The sequence below is a fragment of the Sabethes cyaneus genome, chromosome 2 (genome assembly GCF_943734655.1).
Source record: "Sabethes cyaneus chromosome 2, idSabCyanKW18_F2, whole genome shotgun sequence".
Taxonomy (NCBI): Eukaryota; Metazoa; Arthropoda; class Insecta; order Diptera; family Culicidae; genus Sabethes; species Sabethes cyaneus.
The window spans coordinates 44,319,380-44,327,250 of record NC_071354.1 but is presented as its reverse complement, the minus strand read 5'-3'; positions in this window follow the sequence as shown (position 1 = coordinate 44,327,250).

The window sequence follows — 7,871 nt, the reverse complement described above, 5'->3', positions numbered from 1 at the left end:
TTAGCGGATAATTTTTCTGTTTTGTCTGTTGAAGGTGCTTGAAAAAATCAAGATGACAGCGCTATTGCACTGTCAACTGTGACGTGTTGGATTCCCTAGGTGACAGGGGAAAGATGACGAGATTATTAGCAGCTAGGTGAGGAAAGCGAAAAACTTCATAAACCATGTTGTGCGGGGGGCTATCGTGAGAAATGTTCACCCTAGGCTGGTTGGTGCAGAAAAACTAGACACATTGTGTGGTCAAATTGCACCGATTAAGGATTAATTTGTTCAATTAAATCGTGTCTTCCCTGGGAGAAGACTTCAATGGTTGCAAATAAAGTTATCTGTTTTGATCTTTGAGTTGGTTAATAACACTGTTAAGTCTACAATTACCTCCGGACAACTTTATTACCGTATAATCGCAGAAGGTGTGGGCTGAGTATCGAGACTTTATTCAGTAGATGAAAAAGATGTCCTGAAGATAAAAAAATTAAAACTGAGGATGGAGTGCGAGAAAAATAATGAGTAGTGCAACAACTTGATGAAGAAACCTATTGGAGAAGTTTGTCACGTAAATTGTTTATTGGTAGAACAGTTGCTGCAAGAAGCTTACATAGTTGCACCAAATAGGGCAAAACCTCGAAAAGTTGATTACGTATCACGGAAACAAGAGCCCGTATGTTGCAAAACTGGTCATAAATTACCTGATCTAAGAGGAAACCTTAACATACCTACCCACAGGAGGTTCGCTTTGGAGAAAGTTTCGTTTTTAATGACTAACTGTCGAAATTCCAACATTAGAGGCTCTTACCAGGTAATATGAGCTTGAATTCGCAAATCGAGTAAAATGAAGATTTAAAAATTTGCAGAATAAATTTAGCAATCATTTACTTTTTAATAATATTTGTTGATTATAGGACCGCAGTCAAATGGTGGGAGCAAACGGCGAATGATAGACTGGATACACTAGAATATTTCACAGGACGGTATTTTCGGGTCATTAAGCAATTGCTTCAGTTTTTTTGGCCTGGTGGAAGAACATATTAAAGTTAACTTTATACAATTGTATATCGGCAAAGAATTTTTATTAGCAAAAGAAAGCGAAAATAGGCTGAATTTAGAAACAGGCCGAAAATATCCTCCCGTACCCCCTACCCTATAGGCCAATAATATACTGGGTCGTTCAATGGCAGGTGGGGTTGGCACCCACGCCGCGCTCTTTCGGTTGGTACCCGAATGTTTTACTAACTAAACTACTGCCGCACCCTTATATTAGGTAGTCTAATATCTAATTTTGTTTCATTTTCTCAGTTCCATCATTCCACGCACGCCCCACTCGGCTCGACAGCGATAATTATTTTTTGTAAGATTGATCTTCGTTTCTACCGCCGAAAAGACAGACTGTTAGGACCGTGTATGGAGTCATGTACAAGTGAAAACAAAAAAGAAACATCCGGTGATGTAACAATTCTAAAGCCACTTGGTTTTACTTGATTTTTATAAAGTTTTTATTGCGGTGTTAATACCAAGAGGATATGAGTCCAAACACTCTAATGACTAGCTAGAAAGCCATAATAAAACTGTTAATAAAGCAAATTTTTGTGGTTGCTTATAATACCACGTTAAAACTTGTTGTGGTTGCACCACGTCTCTTATAAACTACCACCATAAGTGTGGCGCAGCAATACAGAATGGCGCACCAATCAAAATTGATCTTACCGCGGTTGCTTGTCAAACCGAAAGAAATCTGTTAGTTTTATAGAGCTATTAAACCGGTAATACTCTGACCAAACAGTTTATGCTACTAATATGAAGAATACTAAAGTTCAACACCAAAATCATTTTTTTTATGCGAGGCCATATTGCCATATTCCAGTATTTTGTTTTAGCTCTCAAACAAAAATTCATCAAAGCAAAGTGTTTTGCAGGAAGTATGCTATTATCAATCGGTTTTCCTGTCACAGGAAGCAACTAAAATGATTTTGCTAGAAATTGAGACTGACAAACTGAATATGTTTATTTAGTTGAAACAACTAGTTTTCGAAAATTGCAAAATTTCAATGGCACGTTGATTTTAGCCACCGGTCAATATGCACGATAAAATTTAATGCGCATATGCTTTTGCAGCACTAAGTTCGCTCAAAGTTTTAATAATTATTCTGTTCTAATTATAACCCTATCATGGTCGCTATAAACCGAATCGATCACAATGAACTGACAGTAAAACTTTAACTTTACTGCTCACAAATGTATTTTCCAGTTGACAAAGCTGGCGAACTGATTTAGCTCTTACCAGAGCGAAAAGCTAAAAGCTTTATTAAATTATGGCGATAGCTGTCAAGCAGCGAAAACTTAATCGGTTTTATTGCTGCTTTTAGCAGAGTGTGATGCGACTACTTGAGCTTATAACCTGATCCTTATAGAGGTTATGAAAACATTCTAAGGAGTGGGCCACTTGGTCATAAGGCAGTTTTATAGCGGCCATCAGAAAGTTCTGGTGCAGTTCATAGTTCTATTAGCAGTTTCATAAAATTGCTAATGAAAACCACTGTAAGAACGTGATAAAATTTAGAATTGTTACTTGGGAAATTACACTAGGTTTGCCATATCGATTTTTGACAACAGATTGCCTGTTTCTATTGCACCAACCGAATAGATAGCAGTCTATCTTCTCGACGGTAGAAACAAAAACTAATCATACATTAAACAATTATCGCCATCGAGACGGCTGTGTGGTTAGGCAAAAACTGATCCTGGCACGGCCTATCAGTTTAATTATTGAAAGTTTATTTCTTATTTAGAAATTTAAAATCAAGTTAAGTTTATGAGCCGCTTGTATCATTTTCTTATACATTGCCTTCATTTTTTGCCATAGAACTGTAACTAGCTCAGGTAAATATAAATTTATAAATAAATTTATAACATGCCAAAACGCAGCTTTTCAAGTCGTCATCAAAGTTGTCTTTAAATTTCAAAATCTAGAAAGTGTTTTATTCCGTGAAGCTAAGGTTAAAAACAATTTTAAAATATCGATTCATGTATTTCTTTTATTATTGGGATGTGTTATTTCAAACAAAACAAAAAGCGTGAATACGATTTATTGAGAAAATTCGATTTTGTTTTTTTCTTAGTTCGGTCTACAAATGAACATGCTTAGCAGTTTCGGTCTACCAGTTTCATCAAAGGGATTACCTACGAATGGCCGAAACACAAATGGCCGAAATAAAAAATGGCCGAAGCACTGCCTTCTACCTGTACAAATTTTGAGTATATGCTGTCCTTACTCACTGCCGCTGGTTCGGACTCAACTAACGGATAATTCCTGCTAGTCAGAAAACCTAGGGAAATGCATGCTAGGTGCGTGCAATAGAAGTGGTTGCTACGGGGGCGCTGCCCGTGCTTCCGACGGCGGGTCACTGCCACTGCGCGGCCTGCGATCGTCTCGCTCTGAATCAACCAGAAAACATTTGCTACCGACACGATAAATAGATGCACCTTATAATGGTTCTCCAGGTAAAAAATATATTCAAAATGTGTAAATACTCACAAAATGAGCATCAAAAATTTTGTCGACGCAGTTGCACTTTTATTAAGTGCTAAACAAAGGCGTTTTTGAAGATTGTTGTTTTTTTGTTTTGTATTATAATATATTTTTAGCCTTCTGTCACACTTATTGAAATTCAGCCATTTGGATTTCGCCTACTTTTCGGCCATTCGGCATTTAAGAAATATAATTAATTTCATCCTGAAATTGAGTTTATCTTCTAACAATAAATATAGGGGATTTTCCCCTGTTATGAAACACTCATCGTTTTTGACGTGTTCATTAAACTAGCACTACCAAATTACTACCAACGCACGATAGGCAAAAACGAACTCGTAATCCCAAGAATTAGATGCCACTGATTTGGAATCTTACAAGATATCTATTCCTATGTAAAAAAATGCAGGAAAACGATTGGTGATAGTTTCATCCTGCGCAGACTTCGGAAGTGGTCCATTTTGCCCTATTATCCCCAAAAATTGTTATTGTTTTTTGTTTCAAGCAAAAAATATATGCTGTCTTAAGCAAAAACATATAAAGTCTTCAATCTTTGAATAGCTTTAAAAAGATTTGGAATTAAATAATGCGTTCAAAAGCTATGACCAAAAAACAAAACCTGTTTCATAACCGAGGACAATGTTCCAGTTGAAATGTTCCAGAATTTCATGTCAACTTCCACACGGGCATTCAGGGTTTATACACGAAACAATATTTGAAAAATTCGTAGTATCCTGTTTTCCCTGGAAAACTCAAATGAAAAATTTTCCTATTTTCATGTACATCGCTTATTTTAAAAATTCATTACTTTTGATCCTAGTGGCATAGAATAAATGTTCTATCGTGGAAATGTAAACAAATTTATTCAACTATCCAGGAAAATACAATCTGGAAAAAGTAGTCCACAAAAACTTCCTTGGTTGTGGGAAACTCCACAGAATAGTCTATAAGACTGTGCATTATCTTTCAAGTTTGCCCCATTAAAAAATTAACAATACAGTGTGACACATATATATTCGAACAAAAATCATTTTATGCTTGTAGTGGCATATACAATTATTATAATAAAACTAAGACCATGTGTGTGTGTCATCATAATTTAAGTCTTACTTGACGTAGTTTCATTTTCGTATTGTGTCTCGTTCGGTGTGCACGTACCAGAGTTTGAGTTACGGTCGTTGATAGTAAATAAATTCCGAAGCGGTGCTACATGTGGCACTATTTTTCGGTGCTACATGTTGGTACATCTCGGAATAACAAGAGGATTTGTATACTATATACTAAAAAGATTTGTCGAGACGGAATCTGTTGAAAACCATGAAAAAATCGAAAGAAAACGAAGCGTTAGAACTGCAGAGGTAAAAAAGGTTGTTTGAGAGCGAATTCGTCCCAGTTGCGACCGGTCCGCACGAAAATTGGAAGTTGAGCTGAATATCAATAGGGAATTTCTTCGTCGAATTTTGAAAATGGATCTGGATATGAAAGCATTCAAAAAGCGTAAAATCCATGGATTAACGGAAGCAACAAAACAAAAACTGCAGGAAAGATGCAAACTGCTGCTCCATCGGGGTACGGTGATTCTGAAGCAAAACTTTTGTCAACTCGTACCAAATGGATCTGAAATGTATTGCTTTTATGTAGTTTGACGACAATTCCCCTACCAGTCATCTTCTGCTTGCGTTAATGATCATTATTATCATTAGCTTAATATTCATAAAATTTGTGTACTCAAAAGATCGACAAGCGGATTATAAAACTTTCCTCTTCTTTTATCTTTGTTCAACTGTAACCATTACAATAAAATTGCGTCACTTCGACGTTTTCATAAAGCTTTGATCATAAATAATAGTAAAAATCAAATCAGAAAGGTTGTGTTCCAGACATGACCGCGTAGTTGGTGTAGAACTACGTGAGGCTGGTTTTCGTGAAGAAACCTCGAATATTAAAGAAAACTTTTTACGCCATATTGGTATACGTGTAGCGTAAAGTGAGAAAAAACAAACGTATTTATGGTAGGTGTAAAAACGTCGTATTTATGGTAGGTGAGCTATTTTGTGATATCAAAAACGAATATTTTTACCAGTGCCAAAGTCGGAGTATTTCAGAATTTTTTTTTGTATGGGCTTATCACTTTGACCACAACATTATTGATCTTTTGTAATGTTTCCCGGGTGTATGCTGTATTCTGCACTGCATTTCTGTGCTTTATGGTTATTGAGTAAACGATAAGCGTATACTTTTTATGCGTGCTTATGTGTTGAGAGTTTTACCCATGCTTCGATGCATGTCCTACTATACCAAACCTGTTTCGCCTCGTTATAGTTAGCACTGGTGCGTCCTCATGAGGTTCAAAACCATTACCTCAATAGGTCCTGATACTATACTAACCATAAGAAGCGTCTTCGGGATAATGTAAAACTCAGCATGAAGGAAGGGTGATGAGGGGCCAATAAACCAGAATAAACCCATGTAAAGTCACTTTGACATCGAATGGCCTGATTCTACTAAGATTCGAACCCACGACCATTCGCTTGTCAAAGCAGACTCGATAACCTTGCGGCTACAGAGCCCCCCTATTTTATCAGTATAGAAATTTGCCTCACGCATCCAGCTATTAACAAAGTTCCAGGAGAAAACTCAAGTCCTCAAAATAATATGTTATTGTTACATTAAAAGAACACGCATTAATAAGATAGTTCATAACTGCGCTGTCGCTTGTTTGCAGCGTTAGAAAAGCAAAACATCTGAGCCTTTCAGTTGACCAGCAGCCACTGGTTTAATAACCCGATCAAATGAATATATCAGATTTATAACAGGATGAGTTCAAGATAATAAGTATTTTATAACAAAGTCTCCTTGAAATAACTAAAATTGTAACAAAATTTGCTCAAGGCATATCACAAATATATCAAATTATGATATAATTTTATCTAGTTTATAGCCATATGAGTAACAAAAATTACATATAACCATAACCATAACTGTATAACCAAATTGTAACAAAGCGATTTATAAGTACCAGAACGAGATAGAATCTCGGTAGAAACATTTATAACAAAGTTTGATAGAAATATCAACTTGAGCAACAATTCTGTAAGATTTTTGCTAGAATCAACTGATCAGGAAGCTAGACGTCACATGTTCGAATCTCGACTGAAAGATATAAAGGATTCGTAGCACAATTGTCCCGTATTCTTACAGGCTACGAAGTTTGTCGTATAAAAACAGGTCAAAATTCCAAATCGGAATGTAGCACCTAGGCTATACCGTGCTGCGTGCTCTGTAGTAAACAAAAAACACGCAAGTTTATTTTGCTTCTTTGTCTTGAATCAGCAGCAGCCACAAGCTTGATGCTTGTGAAGATGCAGAGGATTCCCTGGTCTTTATTAGCAACAAGTATTGGACTAACATTCCTTCCCATCCCACCAGGACCCGCATTAGGACGTGGCCGGCGTCTGTATTGATCAGCACGCAGGGACCTGATAAGGTTGTACGAAAAGGAACAGTGCGCTGTCCTAAGCATGCTTTTTTCCAGCCATCATTTTGTAATTTTCATCGGTCCTGGTCAATAACGGAGTAGCAGCACACGGGCGGAATCCTGTGCTTGTGCCTATGCTTATGCTTGCTTATGCTAATCAACACCAGCCACAAGCTTGGTGTATGTAATGGTCGTCCGTGCCTGGGAAGCAAGACTATCATATGGAAAATGTACGGAGAATTTTTAGCTTGAGAGCTTTCGTTAATTTTCACTATTTAGCGATTGGCAAACAATCTTTTCAAGAAAGTCATACAATTGCTGCATCGTTTATGATCAAAATCCGTTTTAAATTGGAAGAGCTATTAGCGTTCAAAATCTTTCATTCTTTCGTGACGGTGGCTTAACTCCAAATTTTGGTTGACACCCTGCCGTAAGACGTAGTCCTACGTCAAAAAATTTCGATAATCCTACCATGTTATCATGTTGCAATCAATCCTAAAATCCAAATAGTAACTTCGTTAGCTTGCATTTTGCCAGTTTATAACTTTGATATAGTGATCGGAATTAGAAGCAGAAAAAAAATTATGTTCATAATTCCGATCAATTATTTTAATGGTATAAATTCCGCAAATTCAGCATTTTTTCAGCCAAATTTGATACAGAACGGTTATATATGCTTGTATCTATTAGTTATCATAGGATACCGAAGAAGGTAATATGTTTTCACGCTGCTATGATCTTAGCAAATTTGATCGTGCGCTTAGCACTTCGGCTAAGAAAATACATTTTGATGGCGTTTTTTGCTTCTGCCTGTCGAATTTAATTTATTTTGAAGTGCATGGTGCCCCAAAGGTAGTCATTATTCAGCAA